Source organism: Rhinoderma darwinii, chromosome 4 (genome assembly GCF_050947455.1).
Source record: "Rhinoderma darwinii isolate aRhiDar2 chromosome 4, aRhiDar2.hap1, whole genome shotgun sequence".
NCBI classification, from domain to species: Eukaryota; Metazoa; Chordata; class Amphibia; order Anura; family Rhinodermatidae; genus Rhinoderma; species Rhinoderma darwinii.
In genome coordinates, this window is record NC_134690.1 from 254,447,928 (window position 1) to 254,468,260 (window position 20,333).

The following is a 20,333-nucleotide window of genomic DNA, read 5'->3' on the forward strand; positions in this document are numbered from 1 at the left end:
ACAGCTTTCCAATCATACTTCCTTTGAAACAAGCTCATTGATCTGAACGCAACTGGGCAGATTCTTCTACAATGCCTATGCTGCTATTTGAACAGTCATCTTGATTTAGGACTGTCACAGTGAACATTGTGAAGTGATTCACAATGACATTTGAAACCTTGCAAGGATTATTTCACTGTCAAATAATTTATTAGCACCATATGTAATGGGTGACACGTCTGAATTGGACCTACTGGAGCCTGTTGTTCTGCTTCTCTGGACAGGTTGCAACTCCTATACGTTCGAGCAGGGACGCCCCCAGCCCTCAGCTACCTCTGGCAGCTGAGAGCAGGGAGATTTGATAGCTCCCTACTCTGTTTATTTATCCTGATGCAGTGCCGTAAAAAGGTTTATGCATCAGAATAAAGCCCGTTAGTGACTGACGTGAAAAGGCGTATTAGCGGTCACTAACGGGTTAAACATACCCAAGTCAAAATCAGTGCTTTCAAAATATCGTAGTATAAAATGAGTATATAAGAAAATATTAAAGTATACCTTTTTTGAAGGATGGAATAGTATAGTAGACTACGCTTTTCCATCCCATTGGATCCCGCCAAAAATACTTATATCGCGCGGTATACATTTTCTCAGCATAGGGGCATTAAAAGTATGCGTCGGGAAGTTCCAGTGACTTTACTGTCAATCAGTGAAGTAACTGGATAGTTATCACTGGAGCTTCCTGACGCAGCAGAGGCTGCCCTGCCCACCGGCACGGTGGCCCTATCCCCAGCGACCGAAAGAACTTTACAGCTGAAGTCCCTGGCTGCTTTCATAGCAGTCAGAGTCCCTGGCTGCGATCTCTTCCTGGGATAGCTACATCACTGGGACTATAACAGGAAAGCTGCAGGGACGTAGCATCCCCAGACAGAGATAGTACCTGGGGATTCCGGCTGCTTTAAAATTCTTGCAGAGACGGGAAATATAGGTTCGCAGTACGGGTGGTGTCTAAAGTCCCAATCCAAAGTGCTTCCGATTTTTTGGCTGGGGACTGCGGCATTGATCGCAGAAGTTTTCCCTGGACCAGAATCCCTGGGAAAGTATTGGGAAACACCTCTTAATCATTGAATTCAGGTGTTTCATGCAATTCCTATTGCTAAAGGTGTATAAAATCAAACACCTAGCCATGCAGTCTGCTTTTACAAACATTTGTGAAAGAATGGGTCGTACTAAAAAGCTTATTCAATTCAAGCATGGTACTGTAATAGGATGCCACCGTTGCAACAAGTCAGTTTGTGACATGTCTTTCCTCCTACATATTCCACAATCAACTCTGTGAGGTATTGTTGCAAAGTAGAAGCGTTTAGGTACCATAGCAACTCAGCCACGAAGTGACAGACTATGATAAGTTAGAGCAGGGTTGCGGAATGCTCAGGGGCATAAGAGTCACCAATGTTCTTCTGACTCAAAACTGCAGAGATCCAAACCATCTCTGGGATTAACATCTGCACGAAAACTGTGAACCAGTAGCTTATTGCATGGTTTTCCATGGCCGAGTAGCTGCATGCAAGCCTTACATCATCAAGCACAATGCCAAGCATCAGATGTAGTGATATAAAACATGCCACCATTGGAACCTGGAGCAGTGGAAATGTGATCTGTGGAGTGATGATTCACCTTTTTCTATCTGGCAGTCCGATGGACAAGAATCGGTTTGACGAATGCCAGAAGAACGTTACATGTCAGATTGCATTGTGCCGGTGTGTAGGCAATATATGACAGTGTTATGTGGGCGCTACAGATGTAGCACTCTTTAACTTTACACAACGCATTAAAGACACTGCGGCAAGAAACCTTAATGTGACTTTTTCCATGGCTTTTCAATGGCTTTTTTTTGTTATAAGTTATTGCGGTGCAGCAAGTTATCAGAGTTAAGTTAAAGTTTGCTACATCTGTATATGGTAGTATTTTTGGATACTGTACAGAGGTATTATTCAGGCATTGTATGGCAGCATAATTTGTTCAGTGAATGACTGTATTTTGTAAGTATTGAAATATTGGCATTACCACCGGATAGGTCATCAGTACATGATCTGTGGGGGTCCGACACCGGTACCCCGCACCATTAAGCCGCTATGTCTGCCTCCGGGGACTAAACTTACATGCAGGAAGGAGTTGGCTCCAGCCATGAAATAGCGGCCTAGCTGCAGTACTGCAGCTCTGCTCCTATGCAACTGAATCGGAGCAGAGCTGCAGTTCTGCAGCATAGCCACTATGCTATGCTATGCACGGAAGCAACTGCTTCCGGCTTGCATAATGGGCAATAACATCCGTTATATGCGGATGTAGTAAAGTTTTACTTGAATCTCATAATTTGCTGCAGCGTGACATCACAAAGCCAAATTCATTGAAAAAGTCAAATTAACTGGTTGCCGACAAAGGACGAGAATACTCGTCCTGAGCGGTACTTAGCGCATCAGGACGAGTATTCTCGTTCTGTGTGACAGTCAGTGTCCGCGCTCCATGGACTTGGACTCCATGGACATGGACTCCATGAGCGGGGCAACGGCTGTAATACACAGCCGCAGTCTCACTCCATCCGCGGAGAGAAGAGAAAGCTCTTCTTTCTGCCGTTAACCCCTTGAGTGCCGCGATCAAAGCTGATCGCGGCATTCAAAGCTATAGTGAGAAGGGGGGTCACCTCATTGATCGCTTCACAGGAAATGCCTGTGACGCGATCAATGGATATACCTGGTATGGGCAGACAGCCCAGGGTCCATTGAAGGACCCCAGGGCTGTCTGACCATATTCCCTGTTATTAGGGCATACTTAGGTATGCCCTAACAACTGCCTGTGTACAATCAGTACAAAGGCTAATGTACTGGCATATAGATATATGGCAGTACAGTAATGTTCAAAAATCTAAATCAAAATGAAAAATCCCTTTATGGGATAAAAAAAAAATAATAAAAAGAAAAGTTTTGTTAAATAAAAAACAAAAAGTAAAAAAAATACACAGAGATACAATTTTTTTACAATAAATAAACTTTTCAAAATATAAGTCCCAAAATATGAAATAATATACACATATTTGTTAGCTAAATGTTCGACAAACTTCTGACATGTCATAGTGACATGTCAGAAGTTTGCATTGGTGGGGGTCCAAGCACGGAGACCCTCACCAATCGCTAGAACGAAGCAGCTGAAGCGTTAGTGTTAGCACTCAGCTGCTTCGAGTCTGTTCAGCTGTTTCCGGAAATAAATGTATCGGTGTGCGGACTCGATAGAAAGTCTAAGAGCCCGTACTCCGATACATTGGCTTTCCGGAATAAGGCGAACACAAACTTAGCAGCTGAGCGCTCACACGAACACTTCAGCTGCTTCGTTCTAGCGATTGGTGCGGGTCTCAGACCCCCACCAATACAAACTTCTGACATGTCACTATGACATGTCAGAAGTTTGTCGAAAGTTTAGCTATGCTTTAAGGCGTTAAACTTTCTTGCCACAGTGTATATAATGTGTTAAGACTTAAGTTAAAAATGGCTACATCTGTATATTTATGTCGCTTATAAAAATTACAATAAAAAATGTGGGGGAGTCCTAATTTGCTTCTTGCCAGGGGCCCCATTTTCTATAAAACCAGCTCTGCCCTAAGTAAGGGGGATGAGGGGGTGGGCAAACAAGCTGTGTGTCCCTTTTTTTTTTATTAAAGGGAATGTGTTGCCAGCAAAACATGTTTTTTTTTTTTTTAGTTAAACAATTAGTGTATAGGTGATTAAACATTGTTCTAATTTTTTATTTTTTTTTCACGAGTCAGGAAATATTATAAATTGGATTCTAATTTATAATATTTCCCATTGCTGGTCACTAGATGGAGCCATTCCCAAAATTGCAGCATTGCATGTGGTAAAGCAACCACATTGCTTTATGCTGCAAAATTGGGTAAAAAGCCCTCGCTCTAGTGAGCTCTCAGCATCCCCCCCTCCTTTATCCTGGCTAGTGCCGGGAGAAACGAGGGGATTGAACGGTCTAACCTCCTACACTGTGTGTCGCCATTTTTTGAGCTAACACACAGTGTAGAAGGTTTACATACAGTAGTAAACACACACTGAACCCAAACATACATAGAAATCCCTTACCTGCTCCAGTCGCCGTCGCTCCCTCCAGTCCATCCGCTCCGTCTGCTGCCGCTGCTCCATGTGCACAAGTCCGGAAGCCGCGACCGGAAGTAGTAATCTTACTGTCCGGCCGCGACTTCCGGTCCACAGGAAAATGGCGCCGGACGGCGCGCATTTCAAATTGAACTGTGTGGGAGCGGCGCATGCGCCGTTCCCACACAGCGGCGTACATGTTAGTGGATGGAACGGGCCCCGTTTGCAGTCCCTATGGGACTGGAGCTGCCGTATTCCATGTCTGTATGTGTCGTTAATCGACACATACAGAAATGGAAAAAAAAATGGCAGCCCCCATAGGGAAGAAAAAGTGTAAAAATAAGAAAAAGTAACACACAAACACACAAATTAATCCAAACGTTTTTAATAAAGCACTAACATCTTTAACATATTAAAAAAAAATTGTGGTAACACTGTTCCTTTAAGGATTGTGGTGTTGGTGTGAATCAGCACCAAGAAAGGGTTTTTATTTTGCTTTGGGCTCCCTCTCTTGTCTTTGCACCCCTATAGATGAATACTTAAGCATACTTGTGATGAACAGTCTTTGTTGAAATTAATTTGTCTATATTAATATGTTACCGATGCCAAATCAATGGTGAAAATTAATAATTTTTTAAAAGTAACAGCTTATTGTCATCACATTGTGGTTTAGAGAATTAAGTTTTACTGAAACTCTAAATTTCTGTTCACTTGTGTGTACATTTGTTCCTTGGAGCAGTAAACATGCCAGCTGATGAGGAATATTTATTAGGCTCATGTTCAGTTAGACTGGTAATTTTGACCACGAGCAAATTCTTATTTGACAGAAAGTGAAAAATCTATTATTCTCGGTGCTGTTGATGTCAGTCAAGGAAAATGTCACATTTCCATGTGCATTTACAGAACCTTAATTATGTGTCTCTCCTATTTCTCTCCAGGCATTAAACAGAAGACGTTCTTCTCCAGAAGAGAATTACATTATTTATTCTTTGTTCATTCACTTAGTCTTCTCGAAAGAATGGTGATATATAAATATGACAGAATACCTTTTCCTATCAAATTGAAAATTTGGCAAGGTAACTAAGGATTATATTATACAAAATATGACAGCAGTGTTAGCTGGTATAGTTCCTTTTTTGGGCATAATCTTATTTGAATACAATATTACATTTTACTTTAGATTTACTCATGGTTTTTCTTACTCAATAGTCCTTATGATTATGTATTATGTGTAATTTAAAGCGGTTATCCTTAGGATAGGCCATCAATATTAGACCGACGGGGGATAACTCTCAGCTGATTGAAGTGGCAGCGGTTCTTGTAGTCTGATTCGTACTTTAAGCAACTGATCAGTGAGGGTGCCTATAGTTGGACCCCTACCGATCATCAATTATTAAATCCTGGATAAATCCTTTAAATCATTATATTATTCATTCATGAAAAATAAATTCTTGTAAAAAATGTTTTAGTATTTTAATTTAACAAAATAGATTCAATTTAATTTTTCTTCAATGCCGTTGCTTTTCTATACTGCTGAACATTTTGAAAGTTCCAATGAAAGCATTCAGGGCATAAATCATTGGCTAGAGATGTGTAGTTGTTTTGTGTCAGATTATCTAAAATGACCAAATAGTCCCGGGGAACAGGAAGGCTATGACCATCCACCGCTTGCTACCCTCTGCAGGCTCTATCTCTGATTCTCAATTTTCTCTGAGATAGTGGGTGAAGTCTAACTGCTGTCTTGTCTTCTATACACTGCACACATAGGAGAGGAGAATCCTGCTCACCTCTCTATATCTAACTATAGATCTATATCTATCACATATATAGAATCTGAATCAAAAACTGGGGTGAGATATAACATTCACTAAGTAGTTGCAAAATCGTCTCTGAGTGTCTCTCTGCCTCTCTTTTGCTCTGCTCCTGCTCTCTTCTCCATAGACTTTTATGGGCAGCTGTAACCTGTTCCCCCTGTGATAGTCTGTCTCATCTTAAAGGACAGGTGTCGCCAAAAATTTTTTTATATAAATTTGCTTTTAGTGTGTTATTAAAATACATTTTATTTATTTGTGTTTTTCTTTTTTCTTACTTTTACTTCACTATGGGGGCTGCCATTTTTTTTTCATCTCTGTATGTGTCGATTAACGACACATACAGAGATTGAATACGGCAAATACATCCCCATAGAGAATGCGAACGGGAGCCGTTCCATTCACTATGGTGTACGCCGTCTGTGTGGGAACGGCGCATGCGCCGCTCCCACACAGTCCAAAGGGAAGGTCTTCGGCCGAGCGACATCCGGCGCCATTTTTATGTGGACCAGAAGCCGCGGCCAGACAATAAGATGACTACTTCTGGTCGCGGCTTCCGGACATATGTTCAGAAGCAAGGACTAGGAGCGGAGGAAGCGGACGGAGCGGCAGTAGCGGCGGCAGCGGCGGCAGCGGCGGCGGCAGGAGCAGGTAAGTTATGTTTGTGTATGTTCGTGTTTTACTGTGTGATTACCACTGTATGTAAGCCTACTACACTGTGCATTCGCTCAAAAAATGGCGGCACACAGTGTAGGAGGTTTGAACATTCAACCCCCTCCTTTCTCCTGGCACTAGCCAGGAGAAAGGAGGGGGATTAATTGAGCACACTAGAGCGAGTGTGTCTTCTCCAATTTTGCAGCATAAAGCAATGAGGTTGCTTTACCACATGCTAATGCTGCAATTTTGGGAATTGCTCCCTCTAGTGACCAATTAGAGGAGTTGGCTTTAGCAGTAAATTCAGAGTAAGTGAACAGTTACGAGGGAGTTGGGAGGGTTCTGATAAGTGGAGAAAGAGGCATTGTTCTCTAATCTTATATATATTTTCGAAAGTTTGTTTGAAACCCGATTTCTCATTGGTTTAAAATCAGGAAGTAGCTATTTTTGATTGGCCAATGAGCGCCGCGGGCATAAAACACTGCAAAATACGCTTTCTCTGCCTCCCATTGAAGTCAATGCAGGAGAAAACCACCCCCGCATCCCATTGAAATCAACGGGAGGCATTTTCGGCCCGTTTTTGATGAGTTTTTTGGAACGGTTTCCGCGTCAAAAAAACGTGTCAAAAAGCTCTGCGTGAACTTAGCCTTAGACATTTATGGCATATTCACAGAATATGCTATAAAAATCTGATAGATGCAGGTCCGAGCTCTGGGACCCACCCCTATATTAAGAATGGGAGTCCCAGAACGCCACCTCTGGACGCTGCATCCATATAGAGACTAAGTAGAGAGGTGGTCGAGCTAACAGAAACAGCGTAGCTCGCTGTTCTACGCTGTTTCTATAACTCCCATAGAAGTAAATGGGAGTTATGGAAACTGCGTAACACAGTGAGCTGCTCTGTTTCCATAAGCCCGAACTCTTGCGGCCATCTGCAGGCATTTCACCAGGCAAAGACAGGGGCAGGGAACCCCTGTTCTTGAGATAGGTGTGGGTCCTGTGGATATGCCATAAAAGTCTAACATAGGAATACCCTTTTAAGTATACGCCATCAATATTATAGTCTCGGTAAATACATTTAAGTCTATGCAGGCAATTCGTAGCTCTGTATCAGAAACACTGAGCTTCAACCACTATGAGATATAAGAGTTATTTACTCTTCATCATGACATGACAAGCAATAATATTCAACAAAAATGTACACAGAAATCTTAACAGCTAAATATATAATATTTTTTTGGAGAAATCTGCAAGAATGTCTTGGAACTTGGATGCATTCCCGGGGGTCTGTGATGTAAATGTAATCGCTAGCAGCATCATGCATACAATAACTGTTTCACACAGACAGATGTTTCATATAATATTGAACATTAAATAAAACATATATATTAATGCCAGCAATTAATATTTGTTGTATGCTGCCAAGGATTCACTTCTGACAGGATGACTGCATATGGTAGAGGAAATCCCTTTATAGCCAAATAATTGAAGAATATTGGAAAGTAATTAACTCTGACATAAGGATTAATTTCCAATATACTTTAAAGTTCTAGTTTCAAAGGGATTTTCTCTTAGAGGAAATCACCCTTTCAGCAGGGAATCCCCCTGGAAGCTTTTAGCATAATCTTTGTCATCAACACAAAAACATTCCACCAATAATAAAAAACAAAAAAATTCTGATAGTTCATATATGTCTGATGGAACATATAGGCACCTCACAACGCCCCTTAGTGTCTGTTATATCTAGGAATTAATATATTTAATTGACTTATACAAGTACTTTTATTAGTGTACATTATAATGTTATAATAGTGTAATAAATCTTTCTGGGAGAAAATTACCGTAAATCTCAGTATAAATGTCTATGTACAGTTGTGGTTTACTATTTTTACCACACACTGCTGGCTCTTTTACTTCGATAAAAGACCTGCACCAATTAGTCAGAAAAAAAAAGTATAATTTTTTTCTTTAAACACAACTATAACATAGTAAAAAGAGATTCAGCTATCCAATTTTTGTTGTTGGGACTTACTTCCTTCCCTGTATGAAATGGGGAAGATCAATAGTCTGAGGACTCCAAATTTATTTGATACTTTGTAAGATGTGGGAATCGTAATTGCAAGGGAATGGGTCCATTGTATTAATTTGATACTGTGCCTTTAACTGCTATTATGTGGACGTATTGCATATTTGACACGTAGCTGTGCTATAGTTTCCACCACGGCATGTGAGACTTGCATCTCGGATTCACCGGCCCAGTGACAATATGAAAAAGACTAGCTATATGGAGAAGATGGGGGTCTATCTGACTACAATGATGGCAAGTGCAATGATTGTAGTGGCATGATGCAAAATAAGGTGAGGCGGATATTGGCTTGTTCTTGCTAAAACATTGGTGCTGGGATGTACAGCCCGGATGCAATCTTAGCCTGCGTTCGCTAAGCTGTGTAACAGAGTGATAGCGCACGCATGTGTGTGCCTTATCATACCTGGTGGCGGCGCTTTGTGCATAAAAGGGCAGTGACCTCACCATATAGTGTACAGTGCTGGGAGAGAGTTAGGAGTGACCTGTACTGTGTTCTGTGAGATGAAGAGAAGAGAGTGTGGTGGCTTTTGAGGGAATGAGCTTCTGACCATATACTTTTCTGCAGTTGAGTGGTCTAGAGAAGCACAGAGCCTTAGGCTGGATTCACACGAGCATGTTCGGTCCGTAAAGGACAGAACATATTTCGGCCGCAAGTCCCGGAACAAACACACTGCAGAGAGCCGGGCTCCTAGCATCATAGTTATGTAAACTGAGGCTTCATATGAGTGCTGGTGAGAAGCGAGCTACACTGTATCTGCTGTGCTAGGGCCTGTAGCAGCAGCAGGGTCCCAGAGAGTAAGCAGTGGTTGGGGAGGCAGCCCACACTGTGAAGAGAGCTAGCTAGGTGGTAAGAGGAGGAACGTAAGGGTATGTGCAAACATAGTGTTTTCAGGCGTATTTCGGGACATTTACGCCTCGAAAATTGCCTGAAAAAACGGAAGCAAAACACCTACAAACATCTGCCCATTGATTTCAATGGGAAATACGGCGTTCTGTTCCGACGGAGCGTTTTTTTATGCCTCATTTTTTAAAAACGGCGCATAAAAAGATGCCCGCGAAAAAGAAGTGCATGTCACTTCTTGAGCCGTTTTTGGAGCCATTTTTCATTGACTCTACAGAAAAAAAGCTCCAAAAACGTCCGTAAAAAAAGCCGCGAAAAACGTGAGTTGCTAAAAAAAACTTCTGAAAATCAGGAGCTAGTTTCCCTTGAAAACAGCTCCATATTTTCAGACATTTTTGAGTTTGCGTGTGATTCTCGTCCGAGTGCTGTGCATTGAAACAATGCACAGCACACAGACCCATTGATTTCAATGGGGCCATTCAGACCTGCGTGAGTTTTCACACAGCGAGTGTCCGTTGTGTGAAACTCACTGCATGTCCTATATTGGTGTATTTCACGCACCTAGCCGCCAATCAAGACAATGGGTGCGTGAAAACCACGGACAGCGCACAGACGACATACGTGTGCTGTCTGTGTTTCACGCATCAATTACAATGCACACAACCAAGATTTACGCACGTTTTTTACGCGCGTAAATTTGTCACGCTCGTATGAATTTAGCCTAAGATACAGGGCCCAAGCAGTAAGTATCCTTGCACAAACCCTCAGGGGCAACTTTGGCATTTCTGGGGCCACAAGCAAAGTTATGTCTCGAGGCTCTAATCAAAGACACCTGTAGAGAGTTCCCCATACAATGTCCCCTGTATACAGTGTCACAACCCCCCTGTATGGTTCCACACACAGTCTTCCTGCCATACATCCCCCTTGTAGACAGTGCCATGCAGTCCCCTGTAGATAGTCATACATACCCTCCTTGTCTCAGCAGACAGCATCACACATGATATGCTTAGATACATGGCCCCAGGAGACAGTATCACACATGATAGGCTTAGGGTATGTGCACACACACTAATTACGTCCGTAATTGACGGACGTATTTCGGCCGCAAGTACCGGACCGAACACAGTGCAGGGACTGCAGGGACATGATTACAGTACGGGACAGTTGTCCGGCAGCGAGGCAGGGACTCCTAGCGTCGTACATAACTATGATGCTAGGAGCCCGGCTCCCTGCACTGAGTTCGGTCCGGAACTTGCGGCCGAAATACGTCCGTATATTACGAACGTAATTAGTGTGTGTGCACATACCCTTAGATACATGGCCCAGCAGACAGTATTACACATGATAGACTTAGATACAGTGCCCCAGCAGTCAGTATCACACATGATAGACTTAGGCTACATTCACATGAGCGTATCAGATTCACGCGCGGGAATCTAGTCCGTTATGCATCAGAGTGCTTTGCGAGTGGCATGCGTTATTCACGCACTCGCAAAGCACATCTTTTTCAATTGAATTGATACGCAAATCATGCAGCGCACATGGATATGCATCCGTGTGCGGTGCGTGGTTTTCGTGCACCCATTGACTTCAATGGGTGATAGGTGCGTGAAAACTCCTGCATGTGTGAACGGCCCCATTCAAATTAATGGGTCTGTGTGCTGCGCGTGATTTCCCTGCACAGCACACGGACGTTATTCACGTTCGTCTGAATCAGCCCTTAGACACAGTGCCCCAACAGACAGTATCACACATGATAGGCTTAGATACAGGGCCCCAGCAGGAAGTATCCTTGTACTAAAATATTTTCACCCTGCAAAAAATGTGTGCGTGTATATATGAGTGTATATATATATATATATATATATATATATATATATGTATGTATATGTGTATATATATATATATATATATATATATATATATACATATATATACACACACATATGTATATATATATATATATATATATATATACACACACATATGTATATATCTATCTATCTATCTATCTATCTATCTATCTATCTATCTATCTATCTATCTATCTATCTATCTATCTATCTATCTATCTATCTATCTATCTATCTATCTATCTATCTATCTATCTATCTATCTATCTATCTACCGTGTTTCCCCGAAAGTAAGACAGTGTCTTACTTTCTTTTTATCCCCAAAAGCCCCACTATGTCTTACTTTCGGGGTATGTCTTATATTGGAAAAAAATTGTCGAATTATTTTTTATTTTTTTTTCACAAACTTTATTTAACTGTTTTACATTTTTTTTTTTAGTCCCACCAGGGGACTTCACTATGCGATGTGCCGATCGCATATATAATGCTTTGGTATACTTAGTATACCGAAGCATTATTGCCTGTCAGTGTAAAACTGACAGGCAACCTATTAGGTCATGCCTCCGGCATCGCCTAACAGGCAGATGCTGAAGGCAGACCTGGGGGTCTTTGTTAGACCCCCGGCTGTCATGGAAACCCGACGGCGACCCGCGATTTGTTTGCGGGGGCGCCGATCGGGTGACAGAGGGAGCTCCCCCCTCTGTCAAACACATTAAATGCCGCTGTCACTATTGACAGCGGCATTTAATGGGTTAAACTGCCGGAATCGGCGCGCGCTTCGATTCCGGCAGTTGCAGCAGGAGCCAGGCTGTGTATAACAGCCGTGCTCCTGCCGCTGATGGAGACGTATGGAGAGGGGGGCGGCGCGGAAGTGGGCAGGAGGCGGCAATACCCCCGTGTTTCCCCGAAAGTAAGACATATGTCTTACTTTCGGGGTACGGCTTATATTAGCCGACCCCCCTGAAACCCCCGATACGTCTTACAATCGGGGGTGTCTTACTATCGGGGAAACACGGTATCTATCTATCTATCTATCTATCTATCTATCTATCTATCTATCTATCTATCTATCTATCTATCTATCTATCTATCTATCTATCTATCTATATATATATATATATAGGTAGGTTAAAAAAAGAGCAGAGCAGCAGCACTCAAAACAGGATAATAAATGTCAGGATGCCCAGCAAGTAGTCCTGATCCTTGGACTATATAAACTATTCAAAAGAAGATCTTGCAGCACTCCAATAGGTGATAAAAAATTGTAGTTTATTCAGGCAACATCAGACAGTGCAACATTTCAGTCCTGCAATAGGTCCTTTCTCAAGTACGATCCAGTACCCCGACAATGAATTATTGATGGCTGGTCACCTGGGCGGACGCAGGCTGGTATTATCAGGCTAGGAAAGGCCAAAAAACGATGGCCTTTGCCACCCTGGTAACGCCACCCTGTTTACATCAGCGTTCAGCATTCTGTTGTTCATTCTGTTGTTCTGTTCTGTCAGAGGAGCAGAATAACCAAAATGACGGAAGTCCAGGCTCTGTTAAACAACGAAGACAACCGGTGGAACCCATTGTCTTTAATGGGTTCTGTCAGGTTTCCGCGGTTTTACCAAAAACAATAGTGGAGTGCTAATGCCTAGTGGCAAATTAGGGCAAGGATACAGGGCCCAGCAGACAGTATCACAAAAAGTAGACTTAGATGAAGGGCCCAGCATATGTGTGATACTGTCTGCTGGGCACTGCATCTAAGCCTACCACATGGTAGGCTTAGATATGGGGCCCATGTGTGATATTGTCTGCTGGGCCCTGTATCTAAGCCTACCATGTGGTAGGCTTAGATACAGGGCCCGTGTGATGCTGTCTGCTAAGCCTTGTATCTAAACCTACCTTGTGGTAGGCTTAGATACAGTGCCCCAGCAGCCAGACATCTAATACTTACCATCCTCTTCAGCTCCAGGGCGCAGATCTGACGTCCATGACGTTGCGCAGTGGTCCGGATGTCTTTAGCACCATGACGTCATGGCGTCACGACGATGAAGACATCTGGACCAGCGCTGCGCCCGGAACAAGGAGGGTAAGTATACTGTTACTATAGTAACAGAGGCCCGTGTCTTTTATTACTATAGTAACTGTAAATAGGTGTGGTATCGGGGGGCATGGGCTCCCTTGGCTTCAGGGCCCAGTCGCAATTGCGACCGCTGCGACCCCCATAGCTCTGCCATTGCGTATGTTTGTCTATATATGTCTATGTGTGTATATGTTACAACATGTGTGTATATGTGTCTCTGTGCATGTATTTGTGTGCCTTTGTGCCTATATATGTGTCTGTGTGTACATGTTTCTGTGTGTGCATAAATTATCTTTGCTCAGGGAGTTATCACTTTGTATTATATGTGGAGTTACATTGGACTGTAGTCACTGTGCGTGTATATACTGTATGTGCCCGTGTGTTCAAATATGTGCCTTTATATATTTGTATATGTCCCAGTATGTGTGTATATGTGCCTGTGTGTGTAATATATATATATATATATATATACATATATGTATATATGTATACATACATCTAACATTATAGTTGCAATGCCAAGAGGGGAATGTTTAGAAATTGTGGAAATCACAGGATCGATAGACATGTTAATGATATGCAAATTATAGAAAATTGCAATTGCTGACCAATGACGTCCCTGATGTGCTCGATGGGAGACGAGTCCAGAGAGACTGCAGGCCATGGTAACACGTTTATGCCACTTTGGCTGCTCACAGTTGCATGAGCAACATGCGGCCTGGCATTTACTGTTGAAAAATGGCTTCTGGGACACTTTGGAGAAATTACCGTACCACTGGTTTTACGACCAAATCAATTTAACGCCGAGCTCTTAGTTTACCTGAATAAAGACTAGAGGGGTCCGGCTACCGCACATTATGCAACCCCACAACATAATTCTGGGAGTAGGACTGGTGTGACGTTCCCTTGTGAAGGCCTCTTCATGGATTTGCCCACCTGGGCAAATCTCCGGTTATCATTGAGATAAAAGCGGGACTCATCTCTGAAGAGGATAGGCAGCCATTCCAGCCTCCATTGCCATCTTGCTGTGTACCATGATAGCCTTTGAGAGCAGTGGCATCTGGCCGATGGAACATCTGTAGCTGGTTGTCTGACTTGTAGATCAATGTCGCGCAAACGCTTTCTCATGGTTTGTGTAGAAACTGGTTGCCGCCCTATGCTTGGGTAGTGACGTCCAATTTCACTTGCAGTACAGAATGGATCACTACGCACCATTCTTCCAATCAGACGATTCGTCCGGGCAGAGGTTCGCCTCTGCACACCTCATGCTGTCATTCCCGTTCATTGTTGTTCTCCCAACCTCCGGGACACGCAATGTCGAACAGTGCTGACATTTCGGCCTACACGCGTAGCAATCTGCCAGAGTTATAAACCAAGGTCTCCCAGTTCAAGGATTCTGCCCCTCTCAATTTGTGACAAGTGGCAATAACTGTCACATCGACGAACAGGAGTCATCGCATGAACAGTATATATGTTCCAGTATGTGCGTGTCCATATATGTGGTTAATTTTTTGTTTGTGGAGGGCAGAAACAGAGTCCCACACAGGGCGCTTTCCAACCTAAGCTCGGCCCTGCTCATAGTCATCTTACCAGGTCAGGATGAATCTATCTACAATTGTAGTGTCAAACATATTTATGAAGTAGCTTGGTCAGAAGACCAGAAAATCAGCAATCCAGACAGAGTAAGTGGGGATCGCAAACTAATAACATGGTCAAACAATCCACGTCAAACTATGTAATTGCGTGGACCATTATAACTGGAACATGCAGAAGGACAATTTCAGTTTTAAATAGAGCGCTCTTCTCTGATTGGTCAGGAGGCTGTGCACACTGCGTATGTGCCGTCTGGCATCCCGGCTGGACTGGCTGCAGAGTACAGTATAGAGGTGGTTAGGACCTGCATATATGACTAGGGCATTTACACTATTCAATTGTAAAATGAAAATCACTGACAGGTGAAGTGAATAATATTGATTATCTTGTTACAATGGTGCTGTGGGCGTAACTACCATGGTAAATGTTATAGAAGCTGCTATAGGGCCCAGAAACTAAGGGGGGGGGGGGCACTTTACTCAGAGGTAAAGTTAGGTAAGTATTAAATGTGGATGATGGAAGGCATGAGTAGGAAAATAAATGTAGACCACTGGACGACAAAGGATGGTACAAAAAGACACAAAGGACAGAGCAGAGACCCAACCAATTTAAAAGCTATTTATGTCCTGATGAAGTGGTCCCCATTTAAAGATTTGCTATGGGGCCCCATGGTTACGCCCTGAATGGTGCCTGTCAAGGGGAAGGATATATTTCACAGCAAGTTAGCAGTCAATTCTTGAACTCAATGTTGTAAGCACGAAAAATCAGCAAGCGTCAGGATATCAGCGACTTTGACAGTCCAAATTGTATTAGATAATTAGGACGTGTTATAAACAGCACAATGGAACAGATTTATTATTCAAAATGCTCCAGAATTTTAGCTTAAATTGAGCCAGAATTATGGCGTACATGCTGTTTTAGACACCTTTTGCGCTGTGCTTGACAAGGGTGAGTGACCATGTGCGCCAAAAATGCACCAGAATTTTGGAACAAAAAACTGGCATCAACTAAGCTAACCAATCGGTGGTATAAGGAAGATAAAAGTGTCTAACATGTCCAGTTAGATGCACCACATTTTTTATACAGTATGCACCACTTTGATAAATCTTGCGCATAATCTGACTGCAATGTCTAAGTTTACACTGTAAAACTTGTGCAGCATTTGAAAATATGCCCTAATATGTATGTCTTGTGGGGATTTGTTTTTTGCATGTTGTTCTGTTGTTACATTTTTCACCCCCGGAAGAAGGCTTGCGCCTAAAGGCGCGTTGGGGTGGATGTCATCCGATGTGCAGACTATCATGGGTTGGTAACTGTTCACTTATGTATTTATTTATTTGCACTATTATTTTTTGATCCTCTTTGTAACACTTGGCACTTTACTTCCTGGATGTTGCCTTCTGATTTATGTATTTCCTCAGACTATTTACTTCCATTGTCCCATTACCATTCGTTATTTACTTCTGACTTTAATAAACTTGTTTTTGCAAATTTTTTCTTTTTTGGTAGCATTTTTGGTCTTTTGGTTTAGGAAAGACTATCTTTCTGTCATTTGAGACTTTATATTTGGTTGGTTTGTTTTGCATTTGTGTTACTGTCAAACTTAGGCAACATTAGTAAATATGCTCTAATATGTCTTGTGGGGACTTGTATTTTGTTGTAAAAATTTCCGGTACATAAAAATTTCAGTCTATCTATCTATCTATCTATCTATCTATCTATCTATCTATCTATCTATCTATCTATCTATCTATCTATCTATCTATAGATATCGATTGATATATCAATACAGTGGATATGTAATGATGGGGGTAGGGAAACGGACAAGTGAGCCCTAATCTACCCGCCAATCTGTCCCTGCCTACTTGCAACGACCCGCCCTAGGCGACGGGGTACAACTGGGCGGCGGTCCCTACTCTCAGTAAGTGCACGAGACAAACAGACAAGGGTACACAAAGCTAAGGGAAATGGGGCAGTTGCCCACGGCAACGCCGTGAGCAACAAGAGAGGTGAACGAGCCGAGTCAAACCAGGAGTGCACGAGGTACCAAACGCAAAGCAGGAGAGTAGTCAGTAAGCCAGGGTCAGTATGGAGCAGGATCAAATAGTTAGTAGCTGTAGCTGGGCCAGGAAACCACACGAGAATAATCACAAGCAAAGGAGGAACAGGAAAGGCAGGTATAAATAGACAGAGGGCGGGAGCTAGCTCCGTCTGGCCAGGCTGCGATAGGCTCTCCCACTCCTAAGCCTGCCACCCTGAGTGGTGGAAGATGGAGTCAGTCTCAGAGACATAGACTCAGGTGCAGACTGATTACCTATGGGCGTATACACAGAAGTTGTGCCTGGCAGATCCTTTACAGTACCCCCCCTTTTATGAGGGTTCGCTGGACCCTTTCTAAGTGGACCTAGTTTATTGGGGAAACGAAGGTGGAACTTCCTGACCAATACCCCAGCGTGAACATCCCGGGCGGGTACCCAAGTCCTCTCCTCAGGCCCGTATCCTCTCCAATGGACCAGGTACTGGAGGGAGCCTTGGACCATCTTGCTGTCCACAATCTTGGCCACCTCGAATTCCACCCCCTCAGGGGTGAGAACGGGAACAGGAGGTTTCCTCGAGGGAGCCAAGGATGGGGAGCAGTGTTTAAGGAGGGAGGCATGAAACACGTCGTGTATTCGAAAAGATGGGGGCAACTCCAGTCGGAAGGAGACAGGATTAAGGACTTCAATGACCTTATATGGCCCAATAAACCGGGGAGCAAACTTCTTGGATGGGACCTTAAGGCGCAAGTTCCTAGACGATAACCACACCAGATCCCCGACCATAAACAAGGGGTTAGCAGAACGTCTTCTATCAGCCTGAGTTTTTTGTACGCTCTGGGACGCCTCTAGGTTCTTCTGAACCTGGGCCCAGACTGTGCACAGTTCCCGATGAACGACCTCTACCTCGGGATTGTTGGAACTACCAGGTTAAACGGAGGAGAACCGTGGATTAAACCCAAAATTACAGAAAAAGGGGGAGACCCCTGACGAGTTACTGACCCGGTTATTAAGGGAAAATTCGGCGAGGGGAATGAATGAGACCCAATCATATTGACAGTCAGAGATAAAACACCTTAAATATTGTTCTAGAGATTGATTAGTCCTCTCAGTTTGGCCATTAGTTTCAGGATGGAAGGCAGAGGAGAAGGACAGATCAATCTCCAACTTTTTACAGAAGGCTCTCCAAAACAATGAAACAAATTGTACCCCTCTGTCCAAAACAATATTGACAGGGACCCCATGGAGACGCAGGATGTGTTTGACAAACAAGGTAGCTAACGTCTTGGCATTGGGTAGTTTCTTGAGGGGCACAAAGTGGCACATCTTACCAAGCGGTCTACTACAACCCACACCACCGACTTGCCTTGAGATGGGGGCAAATCGGTGATAACATCCATGGAGATATGGGTCCAAGGTCTCTGGGGAATGAACAAAGAACGTAGTAAGCCCGCTGGTCGGGACCTGGGAGTCTTGGACCTAGCACAAACCTCACAAGCGGCGACGTAGGCCTTAACGTCTTTAGGCAATGCAGGCCACCAATAGTTTCTGGCAATGAGGTGTTTGGTACCCAGGACGCCTGGATGACCAGATAGTGCGGAGTCATGATTTTCCCTAAGTACCCTTAGCCGGAATTGCAGGGGAACAAACAGCTTGTCCTCAGGAAGGTTCCCGGGAGCTGAACCTTGATCAGCCGCAATTTCAGAGACTAAATCAGAATCAATAGAAGAAATGATTATACCAGGAGGCAAAATACAAGCAGGATCTTCCTCCGACAGAGGGCTGGCCATGAAGTTACGCGACAGTGCATCGGCCTTAATATTTTTAAACCCAGCCCTATAGGTAACCAAAAAGTTGAATCTGGTAAAAAATAGCGCCCATCGAGCTTGTCTCGGGTTTAGCCTCTGGGCAGATTCTAGGAAAACCAGATTCTTGTGGTCGGTAAGGACCGTTACCTGGTGCCTAGCCCACTCCAGGAAGTGGCGCCACTCTTCAAGTGCCCATTTAATGGCTAAGAGTTTGCGGTTGCCAATATCATAGTTACTCTTAGTGGGCGAAAACTTCCTGGAGAAGTAGGCACAGGGACGGAGATTGGTGAGGGACCTGGTACCCTGGGACAAGACAGCCCCCACTCCCACCTCGGATGAGTCAACTTCCACGATAAATGGCTCCATTTGGTTGGGCTGAACCAGCACCGGGGCTGAGATAAAGCACTTCTTAAGGACCTCAAAAGCCTGGACAGCCTCAGGAGGCCAGTGGAGGAGATCAGCACCTTTGCGAGTGAGGTCCGTAAGAGGCTTAGCGATGACCGAGAAGTTAGCAATAAATCTCCTGTAATAATTAGCGATCCCCAAGAAACATTGTAACGCCTTCAGGGAGGCAGGTTGGACCCATTCCGCCACAGCCTGGACCTTGGCGGGGTCCATGCGGAATTCATGAGAAGTGAGGATTTGACCCAAAAATGGTATCTCCTGTACCCCAAACACACATTTTTCGGTTTTCGCAAACAGTTTGTTTTCCCGAAGGACCTGGAGCACCTTCCTGACATGCTCAATGTGGGAGGACAAGTCCTTGGAAAACACCAGTATGTCATCAAGGTACACTACAAGAAATACCCCCAGGTAATCTCTTAAAATCTCATTTATGAAATTCTGGAAGACCGCAGGAGCATTACACAACCCAAAGGGCATGACGAGGTATTCGAAATGATCTTCGGGCGTGTTAAACGCAGTCTTCCACTCATCCCCCTCTTTGATGCGGATAAGGTTATACGCCCCCGTAGATCAAACTTAGAGAACCATTGGGCCCCCTGAACCTGATTAAAGAGATCAGGAATCAAAGGAAGGGGATACTGGTTCCTTACAGTGACCTTATGCAGGTTACGGTAATCAATGCATGGCCTAAGACCACCATCCTTCTTCCCTACGAAGAAGAAGCCAGCACCTACCGGAGAAGTAGAGGGACGAATGTAACCCTTGGCCAGGCATTCCTGGATATACTCTCTCATGGCTTCACGTTCGGGACAAGAAAGATTAAATATCCTACCCTTAGGGAGCTTAGCTCCTGGTACCAATTCGATAGCGCAATCGTATTCTCTATGAGGTAACACTTCGGAGGCCTCCTTAGAGAAAACATCAGCGAAGTCCTGAACAAACTCAGGTAGCGTGTTCACCTCCTCAGGGGGAGAAATAGAATTAACAGAAAAACATGACGTCAAGCATTCATTACCCCATTTGGTAAGCTCCCCAGTATTCCAGTCAA